The following is a 16,524-nucleotide window of genomic DNA, read 5'->3' as shown; positions in this document are numbered from 1 at the left end:
GGGTTACAGTCATTCAAATAAATATTACTTTAAATTCTTGTTCAGTAGGTAAAACTGCATAGAAAACCCGCAACTGCCATAGTCTGGGCCGCCGCAGATAGGTAACCAAGATCTACCCACAAAACTATTGCTGCTCCTTGGCACAAATTTTGAAAACGTGCAGTAGGGTAGAATATCACAGCAGGCCAAGCAGGCCACCTACAATCAACACCTAGCCACCCTCCGAAAAAGTACATTATAACGCGTCCTGACACCGGAGATGGGCATCAGTCTTGTTGGTGAAAAACGGAGCTAAAGACCTCTACTCTCCTTTCGAAGTAAGTATTTTCTCCAAAGTTAGAAATTAAGGCCAAATTTTAAGATTTAAACAGAGGGTACTGAAAAGGGTGGCCTACTGCAGTGGAAATCTCACCAAAACGCTTTAGAAATTTTTACTTACAACTAAAAATGTTTCGAAGATTGACGCTATCTTGATGTTTACGGAGTCGCTTGTGTCAACAAACTTCCCATTTCATGTGCTAAATCTGCACACACACTTGTACCCATAGACGCTGGGCGGGACTTTCATCACAACAATCGTAAACCCACTCTTACCAGCACTTATTCGTACTTATTCAAGGGGACTACGGCATTCTTTGCGGCGTTTTGCGCTCTTCAATTGTTTATCAGTGTTGTCAATTGGTATGTGTTTACCCTCCAAACTAGGTATAAGACTTACACAAAACCGGGGAAATAAGTGAAATTAGCGTATCTATTTGTAGTATATATACATATTAGAGCAATTTTATCATTACTGCATTACTATGACAACTAGAATTCATCGAAACAGTTTGTAAATGCATCGGCGTATGTGTGACGCTCCACTAGATTGGCAACGATGAGCCATTTTTCCTCACGTCGTCTGCTCGTAAGTATACATCCGAAACATTTGTAATTTTGGGGGGTTAATTTGGTTGCAAAAAAGGGATAATGGACATGAATTAAATAAACATTTTGAAGTAGAGTTAAACTAAATATTGAGTAAAGTAAACAATTAGGCACAGGATATAGGTACGGCAGCCGTATCCCGATCGTGGTAGATATTGGTACGGCAGTGAATTGCGCATGCGTCAATTTCAGACTTCCTGCCGTACAAATAATATAGTGCAGTGAGGGTACGGCAGATTCTGTCATTGGCGCCGTATTTGCGGTCTTGACTTGCTGTAGATACGGCAGTTAGCTGTATCAGTTTACCAGTTTGCTAATCATACTGTATTATGTAACCAGAGCTCGGCTTTTAGGTGGGACAGTCACGCTTTTGAACATCTGTCCCCCTTTTTTTCAGTTAGCAAAATGTTCCTCCCCCCTGTTTTGTTTGTTTAGCTTTTGTGAATTGTGTCCGCTTTTTTTGTACTACAAAAACAACACAATCCAGATTTTAATGGACCTGGTAAATTCTATCGTCTTCTCCGACAGCTGCAATATACCCAATGAAGTGAATTAAAAGAATATTGTAAAGTATATAACGGCCCTTGCAGCTGCCGACGTCGGGCAGAATAAAGAGCCGAGAAAGTCACCAAAGGTACGATGGTAGTGTATATATTTATATATAATCCTCTTTGAATCTCCTCTTCGGAATTCTTTTCAGGGCCGATTCGATCGTTCGTGACCTACGTATATACCATGAATTACCCAATTTTTGAAAAGTTTGAGTCTCATAGATGTCTATGGCTTTCTTCAGCTCGTTAAAGCCTGAAAACATCTGTTTTTCGGCGAAAACTAATGTATTATTCCGCGGTTCATGCTGTTCCGTCACCATTTTTCTTGCTGTCACTGATATGCCCAAAGACTGTGTATATACTTCAGTATATAGTCTTTGGATATGCGTGAGGCGGTAAACAACGGTTAGCGCATGCGCAATTCACTGCCGTACCAATATCTACCGAGATCGGGGTACGGCTGCCGTACCAATATCCAGTTCGAAACAATTAAGGGAATAAAGCTTTGCATCTCATAATCAGTGTTGTCGTCTGCTGCTCGTAACTTTGTTTACGGAGTGAGTGCTTAGGAAACACGACAGCAATGTGGTTCGAGTGCACTGTGGAGTGAATTAAGACCAAAATGTGTATAATTACAATCAAATAAGCACTGTGGAGTTTCAGTTGTGATGGCAGTAAGGATAAAACCACTGATTACAAGGTAAGAATGAATTCAGTTCCAACATAACCCAAGGAATAACAAGTTTCATACTTTCACTAATATAGGCAACAAAAAAGTAATTTTGTCGAAAAATTATTTTTCCTATATACAAAACCTAGGTTGTCTAACAAAAGGATATCCGCGGGAACGCGCCGCCGCTACCGCATACAAAAGAGTTTCAAACTTGAATCGCTGTAACCTGGGTCTGGGGTAACTGTGCGGGGTGAGCCCGGGCCAGCTGGGTAGGTCATTGTGATACCATTCTTTTGAGCCGTTAGAATACTTAGTCTAACAGACACACTCTTCAAAATGGGGCCATAACTCAATGAGGGGTTGGATGAGGAGGGCCATTAATCTGTTAGACAACCTAGGTTTGTATATAGGAAAAAATAATTTTTCGACAAAATTACTTTTGTTCCGACTAAGTACAAACCGTCGTTGTCTAACAAAAGGAGACTCGAACTGAGGATGGGAAGGTGAGTGACCTGAATGTACCCCTTTGAAGAGCCGCCAATAACTTCACATGACCTGATGTTAACCCAGACCCCCTACTCCTCATGACACTTTACACGGTAAGGATTCAATAGGGAGAACCCAAGGGGCTCCGGCTGTTGTCCTAACCTATGGTTACTAATACTCACTCAGAGAGCTGTTCCTGAAGGATTCTTAGCCATCATTCTTCTCTCCAGGTAAGTCAGTAGTGGCCAAGTCGTGTCATGGACAGTACAGTCATACGTAGGATATTACCAGAAAACTCACTCATACCCTTACATTCGGCCAGACTTAGGCGGGAATTGCTGGGAGTGTGTGTGTGTGTATTTCCAAATTGAGGTACGCAGTGCAGGTGACCAACGCCTAGAGGATCTCTTGGGCTGCGACAATGGGGCCCAGAGAGAACACTTCTAGAGATTTGAACGTAACTTCTCGTAGGTAGAAGGAGGTGAAGGTGGTTTGACTCTTCCAGGTGCCTGCTCTCAATACCTGACCCACTGAGAGGTTCTTCCTGAAGAGCATAGAGGAGCCTATGCCCCTAACTTCGTGAGCCCTCACCTTTGGCATTGGTACTTCCTTGTTTTCGTAGGCCCTTCTTATAACCTGTCTGATCCAGAAGGAGATGGTATTCTTAGCCACCTCTTTCGGATGCTTGCCCGTGGCCACGAACAGCCGTTTGATAGCCGGTCTGAACTGTCTCGTCCTCTTGAGGTAGGCCTTCATGGCTCTGACCGGGCATAGAATCAGTTCCTCTTTGTCAAAGCCGGTAAAATCCCCCAAGGAAGGAATGGTAAAAGAGGAAAACATCTCCTCTGGCTGTATGGGTCCCCCTTGGAGTCTTGGCTACAAGCCAGGACAAACGAGAACCCCATCTCCCTCCAACGCCTGGTGTGTGACACTTCGTAGGACAGCGCGTGTAGTTCGCTGACCCTCTTCGAAGATGCCAGGGCTAAGAGGAAAAGGGTCTTCAAGGTGAGGTTCTTCAAGGAAGCTGAATGTAAGGGCTCAATAGGGAGGACCTCTCAAGGATTCCAGGACTAAGGCTACATCCCAGTCCCGGGGAGTCCGTAGCTCTCTCGGGGGGGACAGGTTCTTCCTAAAGTGCTTGAAGAGCAACAAAATTTCTGGAGATGCAGCGAGGTCCATGCCTTTCAACGCGAATACTTGATTTAAAGCCGCTCTATACCCCGTCCACTGCCGATATGGATAGTCGTTTATCCTTCCTGAGGTGGTGGAAACAAAAAAACTCGCTAGTTTGAGGGATGGTGGCCTCGTCTGGGGCAATGCTTTTATCTTGACACCAATCTTGAAACCGTCGCCACTTTCCCTGGTACAATCTGCCTGAGGAAGGTTTCACAGGATTGGCCATGGCTCAGCTAACTGCCTGGAAAAACCTCTATCGCGGAGGATTTTGATGACAGTCTGAACCCGTGTAAGCGGAGGGCGACCGGATTTGGGTGTAGGCATCCGTTGTTGGGTTGGGCGAGGAGATCTATTCTGTCTGGTATGGCTTACGGGTCCTCTAACTGAAGATCCAGCACTTCGGGAACCAGGGGGCTTCCGGCCACCAAGGAGCTACTAAGGTTACTCGCAGGTTCTGCGAGTTAGCGAATCTGTCTGAAGGATCTTCTGGAGGAGGGGGAAAGGCGGAAAGGCGTAAGCGTCCAGGTTCTTCCAATCTTGCAGGAGGGCATCCTCCCCCGCTGCCTGCGGGTCTGGGAGGTGGGGAGAAGAACACTGGCAGTTTTCTGTTCCATGCGGTGGCAAAGAGGTCTATCGACGGAGAGCCCCACCTCTTTATCAGGCCATCTGCTACTTCTTGATGGGGTTGGGGGACCACTCTGTGTTGATTATCTGTCCCCTCCTGCTCAGATGGTCCGCCCAAACTTTTTTCTTGCCTGGAATATATCTTGCCTTGAGGGTGATGTCCATTTCCTCTGCTAACTCCTGGATTTGTACTGCCAGGCGACAGAGATCCAGTGAGACTGTGCCCCCCTGTTTGTTTAGATATGCCACCACCGTGGAGTTGTCTGACATTAGGCCCACCGTTTTCCCTTGGAGTTGAGACAGGAAGTGCTGAAGGGAGAGGGAAGACTGCCTTCAATTCCAAGACATTGATGTGAGCTGCTTTCTCTTCTTCCGACCACAGGCCGCTCACTTCTTCCTCCGTCAGGTCCGCGCCCCCCACCACCCTTCCTTTGATGCATCCGTGAAGAGAATCTCTGGGGTTCTCGGACTGAGAGAGATGCCCCCTTGGAGGTGGGAAGGCACCATCCACCACTCCATGGGACTTCCTTACTTCTTGTGGGAGAGAAGAATTTTGTTTTTCTGTTGGGGTCCCCTTCCTGAGGAGACCATTGTTTCTTGAACAGCCACTGGAAGCGGCCTCATACCTTCTGCTGTGAGGCACTAGTCTCTCTATTGAGGCCATGTGTCCTAAGATGGACTGGCAGAGTTTTGCCGTGGGAAGGGCTGGGCCCCAAAGCTCTCCGCACTTGAGATACTAGGCCGGAGACCCTGTTCTCCGAGGGGGAAGGCCTTCATGAGGGATGAATCTAGTGTCATTCCGAGGGTACACCATCCTTTGCCTGGGGAGTGAATCCGACTTGTCGACATTCACCACCACTCCCAGTTCCTGAACGAATGACAAAACTAGCTGAAGGTGCTCCCGCCACACTGCGCAGCCGTTCTCGGCTAGATGAGCCAATCGTCCAGGTAGCGGAGGAGACGGATGCCTCTTGCGTGTGCCCAAACTGACACTATCTTGAAGACCCTGGTGAAACACCTGTGGGGCTGTGGCGAGCCGAAGCACAGGCAGGTGAACTGCAGAGTCTTTCCCTTGCTGACAATCTGAGGAATTTTACTGGAGGAGGGCGGGGTGAACAGGGACTTGGAAGTAGGCATCTTGAAGATCTATTGAGGCCATGAAGTCTCCCTCCCTGACACAAGCTCGAACGGACGGACTCTGCCGTTTCCATCCGAAACTTTGTCAGAGAAAGGAACTTGTTGAGGGGTGAAAGGTCTATGACCGGCTCCAACCCCTGTTGCCTTTTCTACCAGGTAAAGATCTGGAGTAGAACCCTGGACCTGGATCCTGAACCTCTTCCAACGCCCCTTTCTGAAGTAGCTTGGATATTTCCTCCTCCAGGGCCCGTCCGCGGTCCGAGTCCGGTCGATAGGAAGGGGTGGGACTTGGATGGGGGTAGGGATAGAGTGGGTGTAGACTGGAAGGGTAAGACGGTAGCCTGACTTGATAACCTGCAGGGTCCAATCTTCCGCTCCTGCTTGCTGCCACACTTGCCAATTGGCAGCCAAGCAACCCCCTACCTTCCGCTGACGGGCAGGATCTGGCCTAGAATTTCTTGCGGGGACCTCCCTCTCTTCTGTTGCCCTTCTGCTTCCGCTCCTTTGATGGAAAGGGACGAGTCTTCTCCCTATGGAACTTGTCCTTCGACACAGAGTAAGGTTTCTTCTCCTCTCGCCTACGCACGGGAAAAGCCGGTCTCTGCGCTTCTCTTACCTGTTGGCTAATCTGTGGTGCTGGCCGTGGTCTATGGCCCGGGGTTGCGGAATTGGAGAGAGCCCTAGATTGGAGAGATCGCTCCTTCTTCTTCTCCGCTGCCTTGCGAACTTCTTCCGCAGGAATAAGTTCTTTCTGGAACAGCGGGTTTTTCCGTAAGTCCGGGAGGAGGTCTCTCACCACTGGCGATTTGGCCTCCTTGAAGGCATTCTCTCTCCTTTTCACCTCCATATTAGCCCACAGGACCGCTAAGTTGTCTGCTTGGTGCGAGAGTGTCTTGATCCCACACTGCATGAACGAAGACAAGTTCTGCTGCTGCTGAGGCTGGAGCTCGGGTAAGAACTGCGGAAGTGCTGCCAGTAGACGTTCCATCCACGAATTCGTAGCGAGGGCCAGAGCTAGAGCGCGAATGAGTCCTTCGGTTTCTGAGGGAGAGAGCAAGAGGTGCTTTTTCTGAAGGGCGTCCAGACTGACATCTAAGAGATCTGCAAGGTCCCTGGAATATGCAGACTCCCTTAGTTTGTCACCTGTTGGCCTATAATACCTGCTGGCCCCCCTGAGCAGGGATAGGAAGCCACCTCTGTTTCTCAGATACCCTAGTGGTGAAGTCGTGGCTTCTCGGGACGCTCTAGCCATGGCTAGCCTAACCTGGTTGCTCCAGGGGAGGCTGACCGAGGGGGGTCTGTGAATTCTTCAGGTTGAGCACCTTATGCACCTCTGACTGAAACTCCTGGTTCAGTTCCTCAGTTTTTGTTAGGCCATTGGCGCTACCTAATCAACGACAGAATCTGGTTGAATGATAAGGGCTCGGGCTCCGCAGGTGAGCTAGTCTGACTGCCGTCCGAATCGTGGGGTCAGAATCGGGCTCCCCCTCGAGCATGAATCGGGCTCGGTAATCAGAGTCAGAACTGTCCACCCAAATCTGGAAACAGTTCCTCTGACCTTCTTCTCCAAAAGGAACTTCTTCCTGGCTTCTTCCATCCTACGGGCAGACTCCTCTAGACTGGTGTTCTTCTTCTCCACTTGCTGGGAAACCTCCTTTTTGGAGCTTAAGTAGTCCTCCACCGCCTGTTTGACCAGGTTCGCAATGTCCAGTGCGGGAGTGAGGACCTGGGCCCCCACTGTACCTAGGCTAACTGATGGAGGTGGTGCGGAGGTACTAGGCTCATGCCTAGGCCTAGCTTTTTCGGGCATCAAGCGTCTGGCACTGGTCTCTCAGCGCGACCTAGGCCTTGCGGCATCGAAAGGTCTCCATTGATGCTCCTCCTCCGAGCGTTGTGGCTGGCTGGCTTCTTGCGTCGGGTTGCCGCAACTTCTGGAGGGGAGGGGGCCTCCGGCTCCTGCGAGTTGGGTCCCGTTCCGGGCTCCTTAGCACTGTCCTCAGGATGGGAGGGTGAGGCATCAGGTCCGTCACCGGATCCCTCCTGGGGCTGGACTGATTGTGCCCGAGAGGAACAGGGGGTTACCTTGGTACCCGGCTGTGTCTCGGCACTGCTATGGTCATACCTAGATAGTTCGGCCTTTAGGCTAGGCGGGAACAAGCTCTCGGTTGAAGACCCCTTCTTGTTACGCTTCGAGGCAGGAACATGGATCCCAGCCCCTAAGGTAGCTTCTTTCCTCTTACCTGCTTTCCTAGCCCCCGACGACGAAGGTTTTCTTTAGCCTAGGTTTCTTGGGAAGGACACTAGGCTCACTAACTAGGTCCCACCGTTAATAAGGAGGAAGGATATAGGCCTAGTGTTCTCCAATTGGGCACTATCCCCCTCACACACAGCCTTAGGCCCCACGTTAGTCGGCCTAGGCCTAGGCTTATCGGTATCAACATTAGCGTCACTGAAAACACTCTCATGCGCCTCATAATAGAGCCTCCACTGATCATTATTCCACTGCGCACAGGTTGAACACGATGCATCAGGGGAACATTCAAAACCCCTACAAGCAATACACCAAAGATGAGGATCCGAGGTTGGCGAAGGCAAAGATGTACCGCAACGCATGCCATCGGAAACACCACACAAACAAACCTCCCCGAAAACCCACCATAGATCCGCCTTCCTACTTTACAGGGAAGTTAGGATGCTAGGGTAATACTAAAGGATAAAATAAAAGGATAGGAATAGGGCACTGGGGAAGCACCTCAAGCACAGGATGTCAAAGATGTATCACGATAAAGAAAGGACTACAGTCGGCGGTCATGCGTTGTTTATCTCAAGTCGGGTCAAGCAAGGCGGAAGGAGTAGGGGGAAACATCAGTTCAGGCCAACCCTCATCACGGTGGACGGGTCTTATTCACTCGATATTTAATTGGTGAAACATGAATACAATTGCAACTCTAAGCATACCATTTAAAAGACTGAAGTTTCGTCAACATATTGTGATATAATGAAAGCCCATACGAACTAAAATAGCATGTGAGCTCTTCGTAAAATATGTTTTCAAGGCAGTTTTGAAATCCAATATGGCGGCTACCGTTTTTCATGGACGGGTTCTCATCAGTGACGGACACCATCTTTCCCCAGCCTTCCCAGCACTCATTTGAACAATGTTAGCGTATGTATGTAACGTTTATTGATCTTACTCAAGATTGCAGTTGTAATCAGCACAATAAAACAACATTTTGTTGCCTATATTAGTGAAAGTATGAAACTTGTTATTCCCGGGGTTATGGTTGGAACTGAATTCATTCTTACCTTGTAATCGGCGGTTTTTATCCTTACTGCCATCACAACTGAAACTCCACAGTGCTTATTTGATTGTTATTATACACATTTTGGTCTCAGTTCACTCCACTTGCACTTTAAACCCGTTGCTGTTCCTGGTTTCTAAGCGCGGCGCGCCATAAACACAATTACAAACAGCAGACGACGACAGACGACGAAACTGCAAAGTTTTATTCCCTAAACTGTTTACTTTACTCGTTATTTAGTTTAAATTTACATTGTTATTTAAAAATTTTGATTTAATTCAGTATATTATCCCTTTTTAGCAACCAAATTACCCCGAAAAATTACAGATATTTCTAACGTAGATAAAATCAAATGTTTCTAACGTTTTCGTACATCTGGCTGCCGAAAACCATAGAGGAACGAATACGGAAAAGTGCATAGAGGAACGACTACGTTTTTTTTTTTTTTTGCTTTTTTTTTTTGCTAGCACTTTTCATTGATTTCAGTCCTTTATTAGTATTTTGAAATTCGTTAAATATCGTATGCCAGAAATAAATGTAACCTTTAATGTTTGCATGTTTTAATGTTTGCATGCTAAGAATGGCAAAATCATCGTTGCCACATTAGTGGAGGCTTCACACATACGCCGTTCCATTATTATAAACTGTTTCCATGAATTCTAGTTGTCATAGTAATGCAATAATGATAAAATTGCTTTTAATATTTATGTATATATACTTCCAATACATAGCCTAATTTCACCAATTTCAACGTTTTGTGTGTAGTCTTATACCCAGTTTGGAGGGTCAACACATACCGAATGGCAACAGAGAGAGAGAGAAAGGAAGGCGGAGGAACGAAGAAGAAAAGGGATGGCGGTTGAGGCGGGGGTGGGGGGGGAGAGGGTAGGTGGAGCTTTTATACGCGTGTTCGTATCCATTTCTGCATAATGGAGTTTTTGTCTCTTGGTACAAGGAGGACAAGTGTACGTTATTCTTTACGATTAGTGATTCACGATACCCTTATAAATTACGGCACTGGGTGTAATGCACTATAGCAAAATCTCGTTCTGTTAACGAGTGTTCGTTACAGAAATAGGTATTGCCCAAAAACGTGCTTTGCACTGTCTCTGAAACCCATAGTAGACATGCTGCTTAGTTGTCAATCAAGTTTTTATAACCAAGTATTTTTTACAAGCTAGCTATTGAATAAATTTGTATTTTTCTCAGTCAAAACATATGCCCCTCAATGCTAACTTTCCTCTTTTAACGACTTTCTGGTCATTGCAAATTCGGCCCCATAATTTCTTATGTGCGGAAAACAGACAGAGGGCCCCATGGACCGAAAACGATTGCGTCACACTACGGCGATAATCCAGCAGTAAAACATCTTTCATATATCCAAAAAGTAAATAATAAAGATATATATGCGGCATTACGATTATAACAATTACATGTATAGCTGATAACAATCTGCACGAATAACTGGTAAACTGTTCTGCAATGACAGTTGAGTATAGCATTATTTACAATAGGTACGAAAGTCAAGATGTCGTGACGTCATAATACAGAACTTGAAAGAACGTTCTAATTCAGAAAAATAATTACTTAAATTTGAGTCAGAGTCGAGTTACTTTTTCAATAACGAATATTTTCAAATTAATCATCATAAATATGTAAAATATTGATGTTTTACTACTTATTTAAAATTAGCCAAGAGAACGCTTCTCGTCATCTTCTACCCCAACAGCTGTTTACGCCTGGCTTCTTGTTGATGAGAAATCGTGTTTCAATTGTTGTGATAAAAGTGCTCCAGCGTCTGTGGGTACAAGTGGTGTGCGGATTTATCACAGGAAATGGTTAGTTTATTGACACAAGCTACTCCGTAAACATCGAGATGGCGTCAATCTTCGAAACATTTTTAGTTGTAAGTAAAAAATTTCTAAAGCGTTTTGGTGAGATTTCCACTGCCGTGGGCGCCATTTTCAGTACCCTCTGTTTAAATCTGTTTAAATCTTAAAATTTGGCCTTAATTTCTAACTTTGGGGAAAATACTTACTTCGAAAGGAGAGTAGAGGTCTTTAGCTCCGTTTCTCACCAACAACAAGTCGCGACTGATGCCCATCTCGGGTGTCAGGACGCGTTATAATGTACTTTTTCGGAGGGTGGCTTGCACTGATGGTAGCTGGCCTGCGTGGCCTGCTTTGATGTTTTACCCTAGGTGTTGACACGACGGCTACCGCGAAAAGAATGGTATCACAATGACCTACCCAAGCTGGCCCCGGGCTCACCTCCCCCGCCACAGTTACCCCAGACCCAGGTACAGCATTCAAGTTTGAACTCTTTGTATGCGGTAGCGTCGGCGCGTTCCCGCGGATATCCTTTTTTTTGTTAGACAAACCGACGGTTTGTACTTAGTCGGAACAAATGTTGTTTTATTGTGCTGATTACAACTGCAATCTTGAGTAAGATCAATAAACGTTACATACATACGCTAACATTGTTCAAATGAGTGCTGGGAAGGCTGGGGAAAGATGGTGGCCGTCACTGATGAGAACCGTCCATGCAAAACGTAGCCGCCATATTGGATTTCAAAACTGCCTTGAAAACACATTTTACGAAGAGCTCACATGCTTATTTTAATTCGTATGGGGCTTTCATATATCACAATATGTTGACGAAACTTCAGTCTTTTAAATGGTATGCTTAGAGTTGCAATTGTATTCATGTTTCACCAATTAAATATCGAGTGAATAAAGACCCGTCCATCGTGATGAGGGTTGGCCTGTCGTGATATTCTACCCTAATAGATTTATAGAAAAGCCTAAACCAAACGAACCGACCTAAACCTGGCAAGGGGCTTGGCCCCCTAGACCCCCCAGCATAGTAACAATTGTGGCCCTAACCCAACAAACCAACCTAACCTGACTTTGGGCACGTGCCCTGACCTGGCCAGGGGCTTTCGTCCCCTGGACCCCCCAGTATGGCAACAAAGGTTATGACCTAATCAAACGAACCACACTAACCTGACTTAGGGCACAAATCTGTCTTCCTCCTTCACAAGGCTCATTGTTCCCTCTCTCCAATGTTCCTATTGACCACTTAATTCGCCATGGAGGTATGTTTGCACTGCGCATGGCTACTTTTATCAACCTCTGTTTGTTTGTATGGTGTTTTTACATTGCATGGAACCAGTGGTTATTCAGCAACGGGACCAACGGCTTTACGTGACTTCCGAACCACGTCGAGAGTGAACTTCTATCACCAGAAATACCCATCTCTCACTCCTCAATGGAATGTACGAGAATCGAACCCGCGACCACCAAAGTGGGACGCTAACACCATAACAACCACGCCACGGAGGCGCTCAAACTTATAGGACCTTAATTTCTTTGGAGAAAATACTTAAAGTAGAGTAGAGGTCTCAAGGTGTTGCTCTCACCACCAATGACTCGTGACTGGTGCCCATCTCTGGTGTCAGGTGTTAAAATACTTTTTCGAAGGGTGGATCCAAACACGGGCAAGACTGGATCAGCTAGTCCCGATAACCCAATTGAATTAAGCCATTACTTCATAATCTAGGACACACCACTTACTTTGAAGCGGTTTCAAGAACTTTTTTCGAGAAGGTGGCCACATTCCGGGATCGTGGGCGCTTTGTCGCCCCTCGGTCTTCTTACCCTCGTGGCCAGTTCAAACTCATATCAAATAAATTTGTCTAATGGGTTCGCATTGGTCTCAGGATACTTCTACAACGAGTGATTGGCCTGATTTTCCACTAAACATGTGTACTACCCTAACCTCCTCGGGCCCTAACTCGAACGGCGTCGGTCGTTTCATAATACTACAAAAAAAATCCTAAACATTACATTATACATTCTCCTCTACAGAGCTTACTTATTAGCCATTATCCTTTTTATAAAGTAGGGAACACTGTCAGCACTATAGAGAAAAATGTGATTTTCACGAGTCCGTCAACCGATGGTGCACAAAAGCGCCCATGTTTGACATGACCAAGACAACCATATTTGACTATTTATCACGTTAATAACTCCTTCTAGACTTATAAATAATGGTCCTTAGTATTGCTTAAATGCTGCTGAATGACTATAAGTAAAATCAAAATCGATAAATACCTGTGCGATGAGGATGAATTGCGATAAAAACAGCAATTCGACGGCCTCGGTATAACCGGTCCTTACGGAGGAAGTAAACAGGGCAGAGCTTTGTGGCCGCTCGGCGCAGGCGCAGCACCTTTCAAAGTTCAATTTTAGTGGTCGAACCTTTGTAACGGCGCCTCCTGTTTTGTTGCGAATTCTCTCTCTCTCTCTTACACGTTACCTATTTTCTCAAGTCTTGAAACATTTGCTCTTGAAGCAAATGAAAACTATAATTTAATTTTTTCATCTGTAGGTTCATTATTAGATGCACCCTCCTACGCTCTCTTAAAAGGGTACCTGTTTTCCCCATGGTTATGAAAGGTTTCCTTTTGAAGCACCCGAAAACATCTATCTCCTTTTCTCATCTGAGAGTTAATTTTTACTCCCCACCCCCTCTCTCGTTGTATCTCTTTCTCTTACACTTTATCTATGTTCTCCCTGGTCTTGAAATATTTGCTTTGTAAGCATCCGAAAGAACAATATTTCACTTGTAATTTCTTTTTTAGACTTAGAGAGGCTCTCTCTCTCTCTCTCTCTCTCTCTCTCTCTCTCTCTCTCTCTCTCTCTCTCTCTCTCTCTCTCTCTCTCTCTCTCTCCCTTACACGTTTCCTATTTTCTCCCTGATCAGAAAATATGTGCTTTTAAAGCACATGAAAACAGCAGTTTATTTACCATTTGTAGGTTCATTTTCAGAGGCCTCCTACCCTCTCTCTTAAACGTTACCTTTTTTCATTTTTGGGGGGGGGGGGGGGGCGCCAGTGAGGGGCGCTCGGCCCCCAAGCTTTCTAGGGGGCCTCCAAATCAGCGATAGGAAAAAATCTATATGTCTATGTCTTTATTTTATAATTATTATAAGGTTGAAGTGTAGTGTGAGGAATTCCTCTCACAACGATTTTATTTTCTAATATTTTTGTGTATTCACTTGTTTCCATGCTATTTGTCTTTTATTATAGTATTAGTGTCTGTCTCATAAGAAATTATTGATTGATTTTCACTGCGTATTGACGTCTGTCAGGTAATCGACAGACAGGAACTGTTACTGTATTTGTATTCATGTGAAAACCAAATGGATTCGCATGCCCATATATTTTGTAAAGATATGTACGTCTACATCGCATGACATAATAAGGGCGAAAGAACCACATCTATTCGAGAATGACACTCTTAACATTATATTATCTGATTTGCTATGTTCTAGTACGTAGTATCGGTGGTGCGGTTAGCACTGAAAAGATGGTTTTACACAAAGACGAAGTCTTTTGACATAAACGCCAGTAGACGTTTTAGTAACGAAGTATAATTACTGTTTTAGTTATGATAATTCATTTGTCTTTATATATATGAAATTGTTCTTGGTGAATGTATTGCGCATATTACGTATGGTAAGAGTTGGTGTCATTGGGTCTTGTTTGTGCCTCTCGCCAGAGAAGCCATTAGGAGAGGTCAAAAGATCGTGAGGGGAAGGGAAGGGTAGTAGTTCGCTCCTCTGATCGCTCCTTTGCATGCCCCTCTGGGGGTGTGTATGCGTATGTGCGTAGTACTCTGTTTGGGCATGATATCGCCCAAAATTGTATTGACACACACCACCAATTAATTCACTACATTTAATAAATATGTTGAAGTTGCACACTATTATATTTGGAATTTATTTTTGACAACGAACTTGATAATTATTGTAAAGTTTTTTATGCTCATGAAAACCTTGTAAGTCAGTTCTGCATTCGTGGTAATTGCATGACTTGTCTCTTTTCCCCAACAAAACCCGAATCCCGAATGCAGGACGGAACGAACAGCATCTTGGCTCAACTTTTGAGGTGGCCTGTTATCCAGTGTTGTGTAGTGATGGGTGTGTGTGGATTTAGAAAGGGCGATTGCCCTGATTCTTTGAATTTTGTCGTAATTTGTTTCATTTGAGTGCCATTGATTTGCAATTCCCCTTGAGCGATTAATTTCATTTGTCACTTATATGTTATAACTCCTTGATATGTTTAACTTTTAGTTATTAAATTAATTTTAACTTTACATTTATCAAATGCGTTTCAATATCCTTCGATTTTATTTCATTTTTCCTATGTTTCAGTTTGTGGATGGTGAATATAAATTGATCTGATAAACCTTTATTGTGTTCATACTTTAAGGTTATGCAAATAACTTTTAGAAACGAGATAACACAGCGGTCGTCTAAGGTCTGAAATTCAACCCGTGAGTACTCGCAACATTTAGAGAGAGAGAGAGAGAAATAGAGAAGAGAGAGAGAGAGGAGAGAGAGAGAGAGAGAGAGAGAGAGATAGGGAGCGAGAGAGAGCAGAGAGAGGGGGATAGAGAGAGAGAGAGAGGCGCGTACCTCTCGTCGTATCTCGTATAGCGATCTATGATCTGAGTTCATGTCTACAAGGACTGCTCAGTAAGTGAAAGTACTTAATTGTGGTACTATTCATTAACGATATTGGTGTGTTATCCTCGTTAATAATGAATTGGGCTGAGAGATATCTCCCAGTAATTTAGAAACCGCAAAGGGAGTTTTGTGTTGTTACGTAAGGCTTTTAGCGGTTTTTAACCAAGTAACAACGTTAAGCATACAATACAGTCCACTATAAGTCCATCTTTTTCGCCACATGTAGAGGGATTAATTTAAATTAGTTATTTTTAACATGTTCGGAACAACATAAATAATACATAACATATAATAGTTACACATTCATAATTACCAGTAATAAAAGGTACCAACTTTTCATAGAGGCACAGAAAGCAGACGACCTCCAAGTTTTGACAGAAAGACCTGCTATAACAAGATGGTCTTACTATTATCAATAAGTTTGTTAGCAGTGCTTCACAAAGTTGAAGAGAGCTCTGATTCAGAAGCTACAGCTGTAGCGAGTGGACTCTACAAGCAGTTGCTGTCTTTCGAGTTTGTAGTGAACCAATTGTTGCAGAACAAGTCTTGAAAGTTACCAACAGCTTGTCAGACCAACTATAAGCAACGGAATTATTGCCATCTGAGGCCTGCTCTCTCATACAGTCAACTATTAAAGAACTGCAGATCTTGAGAACAGATAAAAGTTTCTCTAATATCTTTGACAAGGCTAAGATCTTTTTCTGCTGCATATGAGATTGATACAACCTTTAAAGACTCCAGTCAAGTAGGCCAGACCCAAGATGATCCAAAAGATCTCGTCCAAATTAAAAGACTTTTTAACTGATTCAACTGTAGGAATGAGTGAGGACAGTACATGTCTTGCTCCTGGGGTATCATTCAAAAGATTCTATTTTGACATATTAGACAGATTTCTCTCTGAGATGGATAATAGATCCACTCATAATATGACACTGATGCAGCGATGAATGCACTTGGATGTAATTCTAAACTTTTTAAATCATAAGAAACTGTCTAGCATACTACAGTTTTATATGGATATAGACACAGATGAAATCCTTCTAAATGCACCAAATTTCTGTAGTAGACGGTCATCACTTTCTCACTAAATGAAAATCATAAGAATTTGTTTGAA

At 44.5% G+C, this 16,524-nt stretch overlaps 1 protein-coding gene across 1 annotated transcript in view; it reads right to left on the bottom strand.

The window, feature by feature from the left end:
- The window catches only part of LOC135218262 (small ribosomal subunit protein RACK1-like), a 53,485-nt gene extending 40,356 nt beyond the window's left edge, over positions 1 to 13,129 (bottom strand). Inside the window, exon 1 of the mRNA XM_064254435.1 lies at positions 12,992 to 13,129. The gene's annotated coding sequence lies outside the window, so the exon portion shown is untranslated. The remainder of the gene's footprint in view (positions 1 to 12,991) is intronic.
- Between the last annotated feature and the right edge of the window lie 3,395 nt (positions 13,130 to 16,524).

The sequence above is a fragment of the Macrobrachium nipponense genome, chromosome 9 (assembly GCF_015104395.2).
Source record: "Macrobrachium nipponense isolate FS-2020 chromosome 9, ASM1510439v2, whole genome shotgun sequence".
NCBI lineage: Eukaryota > Metazoa > Arthropoda > Malacostraca > Decapoda > Palaemonidae > Macrobrachium > Macrobrachium nipponense.
Note: the sequence above shows the minus strand (reverse complement) of the source record. Positions and strands in the feature narration are given on the sequence as shown.